This window comes from Trachypithecus francoisi, unplaced genomic scaffold (assembly GCF_009764315.1).
Source record: "Trachypithecus francoisi isolate TF-2019V2 unplaced genomic scaffold, Tfra_2.0 Lachesis_group4, whole genome shotgun sequence".
Lineage (NCBI taxonomy): Eukaryota > Metazoa > Chordata > Mammalia > Primates > Cercopithecidae > Trachypithecus > Trachypithecus francoisi.
The window spans coordinates 39,946,423-39,966,325 of NW_022681469.1; the positions used below are offsets into that span (position 1 = coordinate 39,946,423).

General features: G+C 33.4%; 1 long non-coding RNA gene across 1 annotated transcript in view; it reads right to left on the minus strand.

The window, feature by feature from the left end:
• Positions 1-19,363: 19,363 nt before the first annotated feature.
• LOC117073075 overlaps positions 19,364-19,903 on the minus strand; it is a 32,809-nt gene continuing 32,269 nt past the window's right edge. The window contains exon 3 of the long non-coding RNA XR_004433096.1: positions 19,364-19,379. This is a non-coding gene — a long non-coding RNA (uncharacterized LOC117073075). The remainder of the gene's footprint in view (positions 19,380-19,903) is intronic.

Sequence of the window (19,903 nt, forward strand, 5' to 3'; positions counted from 1 at the left end):
TGAAAGAGTTTTAATGAATTTAGTGACATGGATATAATTTGAGTTTTGAGTAATTAAAATTATGTTGAAATAGAAAGATGGAGTCAAAGTCATGTTGAAATAGAAAAATGGAGTCAAGATCTGGTGCAATGAGAAGTTGATTGTGAGGATATTGGAATAGTAAGTACAGAAAATTTATTTCAGAAGTTTGGTTTTGAAGAAAAGGACAAATATTGGGGAGTGTGTAGAAGGTGGAGTGAGGTTGAAAAAGATTTTATTTTATTTGTCTTATTAGTTTATATCTGAGACAGAATATATATATGCTGTTTATAAAAACTTAATAAAATAAGATAAATCAAAGATATGACAGCAAGAGAGATGCAATTAAAGTACAAGGACCCGAATGAGGTGAAAGGGTAGGGAGTATAGGCAAACATGGGAATACGTCAAATTTGGGGAAAGGTACTTACACATTTGGGCTGAAAGAAGATGAGAGTATCATGATAGAATGCTAAGATGGCTTAATATGTTTTTATTATGTGAATTAAGAAACTGGGACATCTCCTTTAAGAAAGGTAAAGATATAGGGATATGTTAATAGGATAAATGCTTGAAAATGATAATGATATGTTCTTCCATTTGTTTGTGTCCTCTTTTATTTCACTGAGCAGTGGTTTGTAGTTCTCCTTGAAGAGGTCCTTCACATCCCTTGTAAGTTGGATTCCTAGGTATTTTATTCTCTTTGAAGCAATTGTGAATGGAAGTTCATTCATGATTTGGCTTTCTGTTTGTCTGTTACTGGTGTATAAGAATGCTTGTGATTTTTGCACATTAATTTTGTATCCTGAGACTTCGCTGAAGTTGCTTATCAGCTTAAGGAGATTTTGGGCTGCGACAATGGGGTGTTCTAATCATCTGCAAACAGAGACAATTTGACTTCTTTTCCTAACTGGATACGCTTTATTTCTTTCTCTTGCCTGATTGCCCTAGCCAGAACTTCCAACACTATGTTGAATAGGAGTGGTGAGAGAGGGCATCCCCATCTTGTGCCCGTTTTCAAAGGGAATTTTTCCAGTTTTTGTCCATTCAGTATGATATTGGCTGTGGGTTTGTCATAAATAGCTCTTATTATTTTGAGGTGCGTTCCATCAATACCGAATTTATTGAGCGTTTTTAGCATAAAGGGCTGTTGAATTTTGTCAAAAGCCTTTTCTGCATCTATTGAGATAATCATAGGAAGAATCAATATCGTGAAAATGGCCATACTGCCCAAGGTTATTTATAGATTCAATGCCATCCCCATCAAGCTACCAATGAGTTTCTTCACAGAATTGGAAAAAACTGCTTTAAAGTTCATATGGAACCAAAAAAGAGCCCGCATTGCCAAGACAATCCTAAGTCAAAAGAACAAAGCTGGAGGCATCACGCTACCTGACTTCAAACTATACTACAAGGCTACAGTAACCAAAACAGCATGGTACTGGTACCAAAACAGAGATATAGACCAAGGGAACAGAACAGAGTCCTCAGAAATAATACCACACATCTACAGCCATCTGATCTTTGACAAACCTGAGAGAAACAAGAAATGGGGAAAGGACTCCCTATTTAATAAATGGTGCTGGGAAAATTGGCTAGCCATAAGTAGAAAGCTGAAACTGGATCCTTTCCTTACTCCTTATGTGAAAATTAATTCAAGATGGATTAGAGACTTAAATGTTAGACCTAATACCATAAAAACCCTAGAAGAAAACCTAGGTAGTACCTTTCAGGATATAGGCATGGGCAAGGACTTCATGTCTAAAACACCAAAAGCAATGGCAGCAAAAGCCAAAATTGACAAATGGGATATGAATAAACTAAAGAGCTTCTGCACAGCAAAAGATACTACCATCACAGTGAACAGGCAACCTACAGAATGGGAGAACATTTTTGCAATCTACTCATCTGACAAAGGGCTAATATCCAGAATCTACAAAGAACTCAAACTAATTTATAAGAAAAAAGCAAACAACCCCATCAAAAAGTGGGCAAAGGATATGAACAGACATTTCTCAAAAGAAGACATTCATACAGCCAACAGACACATGAAAATATGCTCATCACCACTGGCCATCAGAGAAATGCAAATCAAAACCACAATGAGATACCATCTCACACCAGTTAGAATGGCAATCATTAAAAAGTCAGGAAACAACAGGTGCTGGAAAGGATGTGGAGAAATAGGAACACTTTTACACTGTTGGTGGGATTGTAAACTAGTTCAACCACTATGGAAAACAGTATGGCGATTCCTCAAGGATCTAGAACTAGATGTACCATAGGACCCAGCCATCCCACTACTGGGTATATACCCAAAGGATTATAAATCATGCTGCTATAAAGACACATGCACACGTATGTTTATTGCAGTACTATTTACAATAGCAAAGACTTGGAATCAACCCAAATGTCCATCTGTGACAGACTGGATTAAGAAAATATGGCACATATACACCATGGAATATTATGCAGCCATAAAAAAGGATGAGTTTGCGTCCTTTGTAGGAACATGGATGCAGCTGGAAACCATCATTCTTAGCAAACTATCACAAGAACAGAAAACCAAACACCACGTGTTCTCACTCATAGGTGGGAACTGAACAATGACATCACTTGGACTCAGGAAGGGGAACATCACACATCGGGGCCTATCATGGGAGGGGGGACGGGGGAGGGATTGCATTGGGAGTTATACCTGATATAAATGACGAATTGATGGGTGCTGACGAGTTGATGGGAGTAGCACATCAACATGGCACAAATATACATATGTAACCAACCTGCACGTTATGCACATGTACCCTAGAACTTGAAGTATAATAAAAAAAGAGAAAGAAAGAAAAAAAAAGAAAATGATAATGAATTTTTTATCTAATACTCAATACATAGAATTAGAGCACTAAGAAATTTGTAATAGCAGGATTACAATATTTAGAGTCTCGTTAAGGTTGATGATCATTACTTAAATGAGTAGAATGTATCCCCAGTGGGAAAAGTTCTCAAAAAGGATTCAACATCTCAGGGGCAGGTCTGGATAAAGAAGAGAGTTGGGGGTTTTTACCACTTTAGTATAGCAAAAAAAGGAAATGGATAAAATGCTTTCAGAATATTGAAAGGAGACTGCTAGAATTGAAATTAATAGACATTAATTTTAAGCAGGAAGGTGTTGTGTGTGGTAAAATAAAAGTTGTATAATCTACTTGTGTTAATTATTATTTCATTATGATTAATCTTGATACAATAGAAGAAAAAATCCCTTATTTTCTTCTTTAAAATGCTTTTGTCGATCTTTGGACCATTATTCTTAATAATAATTAAGGATTGCCATTCTATGTTTCATTCATATTCCTTTGAGAAATTATATGGGAAAAATTCTGAGTCTTTAAATTATTTTGGGAAATTTTGTCATCACTGAAATTTTTCATATATGAAAGCAATATTCCATTCCATTTGGTCAAATCTTTGACTTTCATGAAAAATGATTTCTAATTTTCTTAATAAAAGTTTTGTACATTATATTAAATGTATTTCTTTGTACTTTCTGATATTAGTTGCCAGGATAAATAATAACTCTTCTAAATTAGATTTCTATATTACTTTGTTGCTGGTCTATAGAAATGCAAGTGATTTATTTTTATTGTTGTTATATATAGCCACCTTACTAAGCTTTCTGTGTAATTTTAGCAATTTTCAGATTTTCAGGTTTTTATGGAGACAAATTATACTACCCTTGAATAAAGACAATTTGATTTATTTCTTCCTAATTCTATATTTGCATTTCCATTTTGATAATGCTGGAGATGTATTCTCTTACCATGTTTTGTTGTTGTCGTTGTTTGTTTTTCTGTTTTGAGAAAGGGTCTCGCTCTGTCTCCCAGGCTGGACTGCAGTGGCCAGACCATGGTTTATTTCAGTCTTGACCTCTGGAGCTTAAGTGATCCTCCTGCCTCAGCCCACGTGAAGCTGGAACTGCAGGTGTGCACCACCATGCATGGCTATTTTATTTTAATATATATATATATATATATATATATATATATTTTTTTTTTTTTTTTTTTTTTTTTTTTTTGAGACACTGGGTTTCACCATATTGCCCAGGCTGGTCTGCAACTGCTAGACTCAAGTGATCCACCTGCCTTAGCCTCCCAATGTACTGGGATTACATGCATGAGCTACTGTGTCCTGCCCTCCGTCTTACAATGTTGAGTAGAGATGATGTTAATAGGCATCTTTGCTTTATTAAAATCTTCATACCAATTTACTTAAAATCAATCTTGAAATGCCACGTTTTCTTTACCATTTAGTTCTGAGTGTTATTTTGTTTCTGTTATGATTTCTTCTATACTTAAAAATTATTTAGAGTAGAAGACTTATGTGGTTTAACGTTGTGTCCCCACCCAAATCTCAACCTGAATTGTAATGCCTGAGCATTAAGAGAGGAATTGGTGGGAAGTGATTGGATAATGGGGATGGTTTCCCCCATGCTGTTCTCATCAAAGTGAGTGAATTCTCACAAGAGCTGTTGGTTTATAAATTCCTGCCCTCTCACACACGTCTTCTCTCTCCTGCCGCCATGTGAAGAATTGCTTCAGCCATGATCGTAAGCTTCCTGAAGCTTCCCAACCATACAGAACTGTGAGTCAATTAAACCTCTTTGCTTTATAAATTACCCAGTCTTGGGTATTACTTTATAGCAGTGTGAAAACGGACTAATACAGCGACACACACATACTACACATTGACTGGGATGTTAATTTGATTGTCATCGAATTCATGGACAAACTTGAGGAGAATCAATATTGTTGCAACACTGAGTTTTCAAATGCATTTCATGTTGTATTTAAGTAGGTTTTTTGTAAATTAATCTGAGTTTTCTATGTACATAATAATTACACCTGTTAATAATGACAAGCAGTTTCTTATTTTATGTTATTTTAATCCCTGTTTTATTTTACTGCTACAGTAAACGTTAAATAAAAGAGCAGACAGAGAGCATTTTTGTCTCCTTCCAGAATTCACAGAGAAACTAACTTTTCAGTTGCTGTGAGATTTTTGTAGAATCCAAGAATCACTTCCTCACAAATACAGTTCTTGCTGCTTGGAGTGCAAGTAAATCATCATTTTTGTTTGCTTATTTTCAATATTCAGTAGTGTTCTCTACCTTTGATGCAAGTTACCTGAGATATCAGCTAAATATATTTCCTTCAAGTAAAATAACTGGCCTGTTGCTGGGCTTTCCAGGTAAAAGAGTTTCCAGCACTGACATATCACAAAATTCTGAGTCAAAATTACTATTACATGATGACTAATGTCGCAGAGAAATTCTAATCAGGATGGAATAACTCGGCAGCACTCACCGATAAAATGGAAATGGTAATAGAGGAGCATGCCATTCTAGCAACAAAGGATTAAAGTGTTTATTTTATTTATAGATAGCATTATATTCCACAAATATTTTGGGCACTAAAGACAGAAATCAGAGAAAAGCTAAAAGCACTGGATTATTTGATACATCCTAATATTCAAGAGATATGCACAAATAGTAATTATAAGAACTGAGAATTTTATTTAACAATTTGTACTGAAAAAATAAATTTAGAGACAAATGTCAAAATATTATCAATTTAATGTCTGAGATAAAAGCAGACATGTTTAAGAAAGATGCTCCTCTTGTATAGTTGAAAGACAGACTATGCTAAAATACAGGCACACAACTTGATTATAAAACTATCACAATTTCAGAAAAGCCTGTATTCAAGGCCTCAACATATTTCTACCTTGCAAGTTGGATCCTCATATGAAAGTAGTTAAGCCCTAAGAGTTGGGAGGGGAAGGGGCCATATGGGTAAGTAGCTTGAATATACTGACCCCCTGATTCCCATCCCAAATGTTAGAAGATAGCAGGGTCCTCTTTGCTGATGTCTGTGTAGTTGCTCTACCATATAGCACTTGTCCTCCTCGATATTTTCTCCCCCTTTGATCCTAGGATAATTACTTTGCAAAGCATCACTAGAAGTGATCTTGAATGTCCTGAACTAAGAAAAACAAAGTATAAATCTGAAGAAAGGGAAGTTTGTTGACACAGAGACAATCCATATCCCAAAATTTAATGTTCCTGGAACCTGTCTTAACACAATGCAGGGATACAACTTGAAATATTGGAAAAAGATATGGTCCACAATGTATGGAATGCAAGTGTCAGAAATACATTGGCAAATTTCTAGGAAAATTTTAGAAGACATCCCTTTGGAAGAAACAATAATAATATCACGAATGAATATAATATTGGCATCATTTAGAAGTTCTAAATTGTCAAGTTGATACTAGGAGATGCTGTTAAGGAACTGGGGATTACCAATGATGAACAAAAATGATTTGTAAAATATAGTGGGGCAGAAGCATATCTATAGGAAGCTAATCTATACCCTGTTCTGTGAACACGAAATTGCTTTGCCTAAAAGCTCTAACATTTGAGAATTTGTATGTGAGATACTAGGAAACGGTTGACAACGGAAGGAGAGAAAAACCCCTACATGACAAAACTAATTCACATTAATAACACAATTATCTTGGTCAGAATCTTCAAAGGACCAAGGATGATTATCCGATTGATGGTATTGAATTATTTTCTGAATTGCCTTTGAATCCCAGTTCAAATGACTTACTGTTTTATTTGAGTTTCTGTCGTTTTTAGAAGGCCTTGCTCACTGTTTGAAGTCTATTTTCATGGCTCTATCATGATTTCTCTTTATTTTCTTCTGTCTGTTACAATTAGCACTCTCATATTACTTAAGTGAATTCTCATCTAACAAAATGCCCTATCCACCACAATGTGGCATCTGTTTCTAGTTGAGTGTTTTCGTAAGCTGCATAATGTACCTACCTATCCATGTGGCTATGTTTAAAGCAAAACTGATGGTTATGCTATGGAAATCACTATTCACAATCTTTCACTGATAAGCAACATGAAGAGTCTACGTGCAAAACTCCTTACAGAAGTGTGCCGTCCATGTGTATGTGTACATTCCTATATTTTGAGGCAAAGTTATAAATATGTTTTTCCCAGAGCACAGCCAGTTTTTTTATAATAAGAAATTAAGGATTTTGACCATATGTGCTAATTAACTTTCCTCCTGAAACCTTTACTTATTATAGGGTTGACATGATCTATTTGATTAAAAAAGAGAGAGAGCAGCTTTGTGAGATTTCCTGTTTGCCAGCATGCATGCATAGCACTTTCCAGCAAGTATGACTATGGGATGGTATTACATGATAAAAGTCATCTCTCTTCATCGATATTGTGCTGAAATGTGCTAAGTCTCTGCTATCACAAATTCAAAAGTTAATATGTGGATTGAGTAGACCATCTGTATAATTTATTTTAGATCTTTTTCACAATTATTTTATAAAAGCATTATTTGTATTTTTCCCTATGTGCATAATTCAGATACTAAACCATATTCAGATCTTCTACTTATTTATGTCAAATTACCATAGTATCATAAAAGTTATGTTAAAATTAGTTTTTAGATGCTATAATGGCTATATAAAGCTAATTACATTATAGAAAACAAGAGGAATTTTTCCATACTCTAATAAGAGGAAAATAAAAGGTAACAAGTTTTGGTGAGGATGTGGAGAAAAGAAAATCCTTGCACACTGTTGGTGGGAATCAAAATTAGTATTACCATCGTAGACAATTATATGGTGGTTTCTGAAAAAAACGAAAATAGAATCACCATATGATCCAGAAATCCTGTTTCTGGGTATTTACCCAAAAGATTTAAAATCTGTAAATCCAAGAGATGTCTGCACTCCCATATTCTTCGTAGTGTTATTCACAGTAGACAAGTTACAGAATCAACCTAAGTGTTCATCAACAGATGAACACATAAAGAAAATATGGTCTGCATAAACAATGGAATACTATTCCGCCATGGAAAAAAGAAATGCTATCATTTGCAACAACATGGATGAAGTTGTACACTATAATGTTAAGTAATAGTCACAGATAAGACAAGCCAGTCACAGAAAGACAAATACTGCCTCCTTTCACTTATCTGTGAAATCTAAAACAATGGAACTCATAAAACAATAGAATAGAATAGTGGTTACCAAAGGCTAGGGCATGGAGGGAATGGGGGGATGATGATCCAAGGGTACAAAGCCTTAATTAGATAGGAGGATTAATTTTTTACTTTTTCTTTGAGATCTATTGTACAGTGTGCTGAATATAGTTAACAGTGTATTGTACATTTGAAAGTAGCTGAGACTAAATTTTGAATATTCTCATTACAAAAAATGATTTGTAATTGAGGTGATGTTAAGTAGCTTGATTTAATTATTTCACACTCTATTTATAGATCATAATATCATTTTGTGCCCCTTAAATATATATGACTATAATTTTTCATTATATAGAGCATATAATGCTATGATTTCATAGTATCATTTTTATGCATCTCTTTAGGTTATACCTAAAATCCCCTGAAAATAAAATGTCATGGACTGTCACTAATAATTTAATTTTTAATTAATTATTTTAATTAATTTTTTATTAATAAATTAATTTAAATATGAATTTAAAATTAATATCACTGAATTTATAAAAGCTATACTTCTAAAAGTAGTGTGAAATTCACAGCACAACACAGAAAATTATGTTTGAAGACATTTTTCCATTTGACTTAGAAATGCTGTTGCCCCTTTTCCCATGTCTCTCTCCCTATGGAAGCTCTATATCATCAAAGTGAATCATAGCTATGCCATGGAAATCACTGATATACCGGTGGGGGCTTCATTTAATGCTACAAAGAATAACCAGCATGTACAAATGCCTCTAAACTTCTAATGTTTTTCTACTGAGAAGTATACCTGGGAAGAAAAATAATCAGTTTCTAGATTTTTATTCAGCACCTTCAGTAGTACCTGTATTACTGCTGTGGATAGTGCGGATACATTTCCCTATTATATCTCCTGAAGAGATGTTTCCTCCTTTTAGAATTTACTTAATGAGAATGATATAAATAATACATTAAAAGGTGAATTAAGGAAGCAGCAATATCAAAAAATTTGCTCATTTAAATTCAAAAACAGGTACAAATGGGAAAAATTATGCCTTTTACTTAGGCAACAAAATAAGAATGTTTAAATTCCACTTTAAAAAGCCGCTGAATACAGGTTAATCTTAGACAATGTGTCCAAAAACTTGAAATTGGTAAAACTCTCTAAACTTATTCTGAAAAAAATAAACAACAATCCTCTTATAACTAGTTATCAGATTCTCAGTTATTTTGCCATGTAGAGTAGATTTTAAAAAATAATATATAAAATGTTTATTTCAGAGATAACTATTTGAGTCATAGATCATCTTAAACCTTATCCGAATGACCAACGGATTTCAGCCCCTATCAAATCTATTGTTTTAGGAATATTTTCACAAATTCTGTGCATTTAAGCTTAACCAGAATGAGTAAGTGTCAAACTCCCAAGGATGTTAGCTGCTGATTACCAGCTCAGTGACAAGTGACTGAATCAACATCTTTAAGTTGACTACTCTTCCCAAATCTTCTTTCTATTAGACTATTTTAAACTGGTTCCTATTTATTTGTACACATATGCTTTAAGAATCACAAGAGGAAGATGAATAAATAATGACTACTCTAGTAAAATTTTTCTTGTTTCAATTGCTATATATTCTGTTGCAATTTTGTTCTGAGATTTTTATAGCAATTGTTAGATAGCTCACATTCATTCTGCATTTACTGTATTCCACACACTGAGGTAAGGGCTTTCGGTGGGTAGTCTCTAAAATGACCTTTAATAATTCCTGTCTTCTGATATTTACATCATTGAATAATCTTCTCCCCTCTGGTGTGAATAATACCTGTGGCTTACTTCTAAGTACTATATGATGTGGCAAATATGATGAGATACTACTGTGTCATTACAGCATATTCTGTAAGACTCCATCTTGATAGTTAATTTACTCTCTTTCTATTGCTGGATTTGAAGAAATAAATTTTCATAAATTAAGTGGCCTTGTTGGATAAGCCCCCATGGCAAAGAACTTCAGAAGGATTCTAGAAAGTGAGTGTGGCCATCAGCAAGAAACTAAAAGCCTCAGTTTTGTGGCCAAAAAGGAAATGAATTCTACTAACTTGAGAAAGCTTGCAAAAAGTTCTTTCCCCAGTTGAATTTGTGTAAGACCAAAGTACTGATTGACACATGCCTTACAGACTAATAAGAATCTGAAGCAGAGAACTCAACCAAGCCATGGTCAGTCTATAACCCACAGAAAACTTGAAGACAATGTGTATTATTTTTAAATTGCTTAGTATTTGATGATTTGTTATGTGGCAATAAACAATGATTATATGGATTTTCATGTATTAACTTGGCCAAATTTCCAATCACCTTATGAGTCAGAAGCCAGTGTTTTACTGATGAGAAAACTAAAGGAAAGAGAGACTAAGTAATGAATTCGGGTCAGTATCAGAGCCAGGATTACCAATGAGAGCTGCTACTTCCATAGTCCTTGTTCTGAACAACCTGCTGTATTTCTTTGCTAAAATACTGTTTCTGAAAATTTGACTGACTTATTAACCAAGAATATTAATCTTTCTTTATATGTTGATTCAATTTTGTTTATGAGTTATTTTTGTTGATTCAAGTCTATTTTCTATGATTTTGACTAATGTAACACAAAAACAATGTTTTTACCATCAAGCCAAACATATTATCTAATATATATATAAAAAATTCAAATCATTTAATAAAATTAAATACATGGTGGTAAGCATTTTATTTTAATTTATTATTAGGTTATCTGGCAGCTAAAAATACTCAATGACCCTAGATGGCTCTCAGGTGGTCTTCTCTCCTAATATTTCAGGCTGTTTTTACCCGATAATCTCAGAGCAGCAAGAAAATCAGAGCAGAAAAAAAGCAGGGCTTCTTGAGCCTTGCCCAGAATTTGCACAAAATTCACTTCTGCTGCATTCTGTTGGTTAAAGCAGTTACCAAATCCAGCACAAACTCAACAGATAGGGAAATGGAACCCACCTTTTAATGCAAGGAGATGCAAATTATGTATGATAATTCTAGTCTTTCACTCCAAAATTATGAGGCTAACTCATGAGCATATTATTTAAATAAAATGTCTAAAAATTGCCTAGGCAAAGTAGAATGTTTAGAGGAAGGGCTTTCTAGTCATAATATCATAATAAGATATACTATAGTCTGCCACAGAATTTGAATCTACCTAATTTTAGAATGTCAAGAAACAAAAGTGGTATGTCATCTCCATAACATGGAGCATACTTTTAGGAGATATGAGAATTTATCTTGAGGCAAATGTATCTTCTAACTTTTATTTGAATAATTAAACAACAGAGAAAGAATGTCATGTGTGATGATAAATATAGGTGAGCAAGAGGAATTAATGTGAGTATTTTCCATGGAAAGGAAATTACATTTTCTACATACTTATATTAGAGAGGGACATGTGTTTTATAACTCCCATACTATCTCTGTTTTATTTACTTATAAAAACATTCAAATGAAAAAATGTTCCTCTAGGGCAGAGCTATTTTAACATATATATTTACATGCCTTTATAAATTCTATTGAAGTCCGGAGTAAAGTTTTTAAATAAATATTCAGCTTGAATGTAATCACATATATTTCTTGTTTCTAATTAGAGAAAGAAAAACAAGTATTTTAGTCCGGTGGCATTACTCAAAATTCAGGCAGAATTTTAAGATGGTCTCTCAAGATTGATGGCTTCTGGTGGATATGCCCTTCATAATCTCAGGCATGGTGATTTTGATGGGTAATATTCCAATACTTAGGATACATTATATGTCACAATGGACTTTTAAAAAGGGAGATTATCCAGTCAGACTTGACCTACTCACATGAGCCCTTTAAACCTGGATTTTGAGGTCAGAGACAGGAAGTCAAGAATTCTAAGCATAAGAGATTCAACAATATCTGAAAATTTCTGCTGCTGGCTTTAAAGATAAAAGGCAAAACCCCTGAGTCTTTAGAGAAAGTGAATCTAGGAACTGAATTCTACCAACAATCTGAAGGAGCTTGGAAGAGGATTGTAGCTCCAGATGAGACATTATCTGTGACACTGATTTCTACCATGTGAGACCCTAAGTAGGGAAGCCTGGTACACTGTATTCATGGTCTGATTTCTGTCATACAGACTGTGAGCTAATACAGTGGTATTGTTTTAAGCTGCTAAGTTTGTAGTAATTTATTGCCATAGCAATAGAAAACTAATGCATTCAGAGAAAAATTAACATTACCAAAAGAAGAACGATATTAAAATCATTGTTTTCTGTTACCTTACTCTTCTATATCCCACACAAAATCATGTTTTTTTTTTTTTTTTTTTTTTTTTTTTTTTTTTTAAAGACTCTAAGGTTACTTAAATAACATGAGGTTTATTTCCTACAAAATTCCCCATCAGTACTTATAGGCCACAAGGCAAAATGTCTGGCTTTCTAAAAGATAACATCAGCTACTCTTAAAAAGTTGTGTCAATGTTAATTTAAAAGGTCTTTTACACAAATGCTAGTATTGGTAAATTGATTTTCTTCTTCTAATTCATTTAATTTACAGAATATATAGTATACATCAGTTTAAATTATGTATGTGAACATTTATGTTTCCAATGGTTATTAATCATCCACAAGATGAATGTAAATGACAATTTCACAATGCATGTCTTAAATTTGCAAAACAAAGAGATAAAATCAAATATAATCTAGGTGATAAAAGGTTTCTGCACTGATCATACTGCTAAATCATTATATGCTTTTGAGCAGAATGTGTTTTTTTCCCCAGACTCACTATTGATCTGTGTACTACTTGCTTCCAATAAATGACTTCACATTAAACTCAACTAACTCAGTTAAAGATTTTGTCACCTTGAAAACTTACCATCTTCGTTTAAATGACTGGAATTTGTATTCTCACATTTCTCCCAGAGTTCAATTAAAATTAGGTCCCCAAATAAAGTATATATTTTATACTTACGTAGAGTAAACTCAACTCTGATATACTTATGGTGTTTTATAATCCTTATGTTCCAAATAACATCTCATTACCATCATAACTTCATATAATGTCTTTATAATTATTTGCAATACAATATTTGCTATGTTTAAAATATGTTGAAAATTTAAAAAGTATCTTATGATTGATTTCAGCTGCTTTACCCACATTTTACATCAGAGGTTTTATTCCTTCTGTTAAAGTGATGACGTTTCTGCCTCAAGGAATTTACATGCTAGTGAAAGAAGATGATAATTAAAACATGAACTAACAATGAGAGTATAATTTCAGATTGTGAGGAATGCTATACAAAGTGATAAAAAAAGAAAGAAGGGTAAACAAAGAGCATGAATGGAATATTTTATATTGGATGGACGGGGGGTGTAGCTATGTGAGGAGAGAACAAAGTCATGAGAAAGAGTCAAGTAAAGATGGAAAAGAAAAGGCACATATTACAACAAATATCATGGCCCTTGCCAGGGACAAACTTGTAACATATGAAAAATAGAAGGAAAAAAAACAGAAAGACTGGGACATAGTAAGAAAGAAGAAGAATGTTTTGAGGGGAAGTCACACATGAAGAAATGAAAGAAATCATGCCAGCCTTTAAAAAATAGACTTACATGTGATGGCAAATTACATATAAACAAAGGATTTGATTTATTTTGACTTTAGAATGTTCAAATTGTACGACTAAGAGAAACTTGCTAGGGAAAAGAGAAGAAAGGGTATTGTTTATGGCTACTGATTTACTCCAAGGAATGCAAGTACGTGTAGTTCAACCATAAAAAATGAGGATTTTGTAATTTATCACAGCAACAGTATAAGTGATGAGACATGGTTGAATTTAAGAGATATATTTTGAAAATAGAGTTGTAGATGAAGTTTAAACTGATGGCTTCAGGGTAGATGGTCAGTCTAAAATAAATCAAAGATAACTAACTTAATTTGGATTTTCCCTAAAAGCAGGCCTTGAGAATATTAGAATTTCAGATTTTTAATGAATTAATCTCATAAAAGACATGTGAAGGAGTGAAGACAGTGAGACAGAGAAGGAAGACAAGGCAATAGAAAGATATGCTAATCTTGGAAACTGATTCTTTTGAGATCTCTAGGGCAGTACATAAAATGCCTTTTTACATGTCTTGTATAGCCATATAAAAGACAACACTGGGCAATTTACTCACGAGCTTTTCTTCCTCATTTATGAGCAATGGAACTTTTGGACATTTAATTCTCCTCTACACACACACTTCTAAGCTGTTCTTATTCTGGTCAAATTGCTACCAAAAGCAATCTGATTATTTTGAAATTTGGGACATCAATATTGGGTAAATAGCAGGGGAGGATGAGATGTGAAAGACACAACCTGGCCAACATGGTGAAACCCTGTCCCTACTAAAAATACAAACATTAGTGAGGCATGGTGGTGCCCGCTTGTAACCTTAGCTACTCAGGAGGCTGAGAAAGGAAAATTGCTTGAACCCAGGAGGTGAAGGAGGTTGCAGTGAGCCAAGATCGTGCCATTGCACTCCAGCCTGGGCGACAGAGTGAGACTCTGTCAAAAAATAAACAAACAAACAAAAAAAAATCAAGCAGGCATTCATTAAATATTAGTTGCACAACACGAAGCTTTAAACCACTGACTGGTTAGCTATGCTAAAAGGTAATGGAACATCGAAATGTGAGAAAGTAAAAGTAGGAAGCATGGTCAACTTGTTAGAGTTTTTTCTGTGGCATAGAACAAAACAGAGCAGTAGCTAGAAAGCAAGGGCTGAATTTTTCATCAAGAATGTTACAGCATTCAGTATATCTTCAGAAATGTTCAGAAGAGAGGAAACTGATAATATACTACAGGAGTTAATTATAGGAGAAGCCATTCAGTAAGTAAGAGACAGAATACTCTTACCAATTCATGGTCCATACTTTTAAAAAAACGGGAATGAAGGCAAAATTTGTTAAGATTCACTATTTGTAGGTAAGCTAGGATAGTAAAATTTGAGGTGGGGAAATAAGATTGTAATGTTACCGGGTTTGTTTTCTTAGTGAAATTAAAAGCATGGTCATATGTTACATTATGAGAGAAAAAGGAGAACTATTTGAAGTAACAGCGGGTTAGAATTAATGACAGTCAATATCCCACAGATCCAGGAAGATCAAAGAAAACCAAAGAAGACAAATGTCAAAATATCTACATATAGTCATTTAATATTTAAACTGCAGAAAACCAGTGACACAGGACATCTTGATAGAAATCAGAGGAATAAAATAAATATAAATATAGTTTATCTACTGAGTAATAATAAGACTTAGAGTAGTCTTCTTATAAGAAAGCATGAAAGCAAAGTAAGAGTAAGCAAAACATCTAAAGTGCTGATAAAAACAAACAAAACATCCAAACCACCAAACTAGAAGTATATTTCCAATGAAATTATTCTTCTATAAAGAAAAATACTTTTTCAGACATACATGCACATGCACATACACACATACACACACACACGCACACACACACTCACAACTGAAGGAAATCATCACCAGTAGAACTTCTCTGCAAATATGTTAATAAGAAGTTCTTTAGGGAGAAGAAAAATGACATAGACCAGACACTGAAATCTATCAAACAAAAAAGCAGCAGAGAAAGAAGGCAAATGAAGAAAAATAAACAAAGATGACAATTTTCTTATTCTTAATTTATCTAAAAGATAACGCTGTTTGTAAGGTAATAATGATAACAACGCATTGAAAGATTAAAGCATACAAACAAATGACATAAATATGACAAGAATATGTTCAATGATGAAAGGGAAGAACTGGGAATTCATTCATATAAATCACCTTCATTATCCATGAAGTAGTATAATGTTAATTTATGACAAAATAAGATTTGTCAAACATGTATATTGGAAATTCTCGAAGACATATTACATCATTTTAAAAATGAGTAAGATTAATATGCTAAGGGATGAGATAAGGGAGTCACAAAAAATAATTACAACCAGAAAAAATAAAAACTGAAGGAAAAGAAAAAAATAATAAATGTGACTAATAGAAATCAGTTACAAACATATTATATACTAAATATTTTCATCTAAAAATCTACATAAAATTATAGCTCAAAGTTGGTCTTAATGTTAAGACCAAATTAACACATGTAAATTAATACATAATCTGTTAGATGTTTGGCAGATCCCAGGATTCAATACAGAGTATGTCCAAACATCTGAAAAAAGTTGAAGAATAAAATAAAATTGTATTAAAATACAACCCATAATATAAAATATATATCAATCAGTTTATACTGATATAAAAATAAATAATTCAATAAATTAATGGAGGAGAAGAAACAATCTCCCAGGCAGAAGAATCTCAAATAATGTAGGTAGCTCTCAAGAAAGTGGAACATAACTCTAATTATTAGGTGTGAGCTACACATAGAGATGTCCTTCTAGATGATTGTGGTAAAGGAATAAAAAGAATACCTTCACAGTGCAGAAACCTAACAAAACTACCTCAGCCAGGAGATCAAAGTAAATATCAACAGTGATATGTCAGGCTGATAGTTTGGACTGCTGATATGATGTTCGGGAAAATGGCACTCTACATCTATGCCTTTCCTCCCCAAATCCCATAACCCCAGTCAACTTATGAGAAAAACACCAGACAAATCCTACTGAATAATATTCTACAAAATGTCTGACAAGTTATTCTCTGAATTGTGGAGGTCATTGAAAACAAGACAAGTCTGAGAAATCGTCAAAATTAAGATACCCTAATGCGACATGACAACTAAATACAATGCACTATACTGAATGGGCTTATGCATGAAACATAAAAAGAAAATATGAATAAAGCATGACATTTACATAATAATAATATTAAAATCAATATCATTTCAGTAATTGCAATGAGTGTACCATGCTTACATAAGAGTTTAATAATAGGGAGAACTTGTAGCAGGGTATGTGGAAATTAGAAACTCTGTATTATGATATCTTCACAGGTTTTCTGCAAATCTAAAATTGTTCTAAAATAGTTTATTCAAAGTAAAAGAATAAATAGTGACAAAGTGTGTGATAGAATTTATTTAGATGGTCTTTAGAGAAAGATGATAACTAAATTCAATGTCTCATCCTAGGGTTGGTGGCTTTTTAGGCACTTTGCAGTAGTGACACAGCAATGAATTAAGTCTCAGTAGCAGGCAGAGAGGTCATTTGTTGGCCTTTTTCAAAACCCACAAAGTGGGCATGGTGGCAAGTGCCTGTAATCCCAGCTACTAGGGAAGCTGATGCACGATAATCTGTTGAATCTGGGAGGCAGAGGTAGCATTCAGCCAATATTGTGCCACTGCACGCTAGCCTGGGTGATGGAGTGAGACTTTGTGTTTTTAACCTTTTTTTTAAAAAAACACACAAAACTATGTGTCACTTAAGAGCCTAATATGTGTGGGTACCTCATACTATGCAGAAGAGAAATAGTTATATTCTCTTTATTTTTTGGTTCATAGTTTTATTTTCATAGTTAAAATATAGTACATGTACAACTATCTATTACAACCATCTGTAATAGAAAACAGACACTAGAAACATTAAGCTCAAGTAATACAGTACCCATACTATGCCCTCCCCACGACACACATACTAAGTTTAATCCAAACATCATTATTTATACTCATTCAGACACATTTCAGAGATGATTTTCTGAATAAGTCTTTGCTTTTTTACAGCTTTTATCATACAAATTACATTTGTATATTTGGTTGTTTTCCTTCTGCTTTGAATAGTCCTTTTTTACGTACAGTTAACAGAAACAATGTTGTCTGACAGAATGAAAAATGTAATGCTTGGCTTGAAGTAAAAGGGAGCATTTAGTGTTGTGGATATGGAAAACAGAATTGGTGTGTATGGCATATTTTTGAGATAATTTATGACTCAAGAAGTTCTTTTCTTTTTTTGTTTCATTTTTTATTGTCCCAAGTTTTATTAAGGAAAATTCACTATTTTATTTTCTGATATAATAACTTCAAGTATCCCATTAGTAGCGTGATTTTATTTTTATTTAATGTAGTGGAAAAGAATTAGTTCTTCTGGCATTTGTTACCAGGAACCTTTCTATTTCAGTTTCTATTAGTAAATTCTGATTTTGCCTCAAGGCTTGACAAAATCCAGAATTTGTACTGAGTTTTTTCACATGTAGAGAAGGGAATTGGAAAGTAAATTTGATCTGCTGAGACTTAGATAGGCTTATTATCTTTAACACGTTATGTAGTCAAATATTGACTAAGCAAAACTTTCTGAGGAGAAAAAGAACTTGTATTCTTAAGTTTCATTGCCAAAGTACTTCTAAGTTACTACGCATTTTAAAATGAAATATTGGAAAATATATTACTGTTAATGTGAGATAAAGAAGTAAAATATGTTAATGGTTGTTTTGATGCCTAAGTAGAATATACAATAAATACCTTACAATATTTAAATTGCACATATTGGAAAATCAACATTAAATATTCAAATACAACTTTAAATATGTCAATAAAACATACTACTTACTGTGTAATATCAATGAAAATGCTAAACATGAGAGTTTGAGGTTGAAGAATGCTCCAGACAAATTAAGATTTAAAAACATAAAATTGGCCAGGGGGCAGGAAACACCAATAATAAGAAACCAATTGAATTATAAATAAATAAACTGTAGTTGCGTATTTTTCATAAATAAGGCACAGGTTAAGTTGTTGGAGGCTCTCTCCACTTTTGAAAGAACAGAAAGAAATCAAAAGTTACATTATCCAAGGGAACTAGAAAATATCATAAAGAGGAAGTCAAGGACCCAAAATATTATGACAGAATTAGAACCTGGAGTTACTGCAGGAAATGACCCCATGATTTGTACATATAGTGAATTTTGAATGCCAATGGGACTGGTATAGAATGTATGGATAAAATAGAAGAAGGTAAGCTTAGAGATATTGTAGCTGTGAGTCAATAATGAGATCCTTTATAAAATTCTTTGTGTTTTATTTTGAGAAACAAACTTTATCAACTAAAGTACAGCATTCATATGTAATTTCCTTGGTCTTTTGTCTTATCCTTGCCAGTCAAACATCATTTTGCAAAGTTACTTGGTTTATCAGTCTGTTTTCCCACTGCTATAAAGATACTACCCAAGACTGCCTACGTTATAAACAAAGGATGTTTAATTGACTTACAGTTCTGCACGGCTGCACGCCTGGGGAGGCATCAGGAAACTTACAATCATGGCAGAAGGGGAAGCAGGCACGTATCACATGGCTGCAGGCAAAAGAGAGAGAAAAGTGAAGGAAGAACTTCCAAAAACTTATAAAATCATCAGATCTTGTGAGAACTCAGTCACTATCACGAGAACAGCATGGGGGAAGCTGCCTCCAGATCCAATCACCTCCCTCCCTCAACACATGGGGATTATAGGTACCCCCCTCAAAACGTGGGGATTAGAATTTGAGATGAGATTTGGGCAGGGACACAGCGTCAAACCATATCACTTGGGTGACTTTACAGCATTTTTCTACACTCCTTTAATTAGGTTATCTTATGTATTTCTAATAGTTAGATATTATAGTCTACCTTCCATGCCAGGATTCTCTGACACCTACTTTGACTTTTATTTTTTAATTGCACACACTAATGTTCACACTTTGTGCTGAAAATTTCTGTGGATGCTGAAAATGCATAGAGTTATATATTTACCACTCCAGTAACACAAAAATATTAGTTCTTTCTTTCTAATAAACCCCTTCTCAAACTTCACACCTTCACAAATCCCTGGCAATCACTGA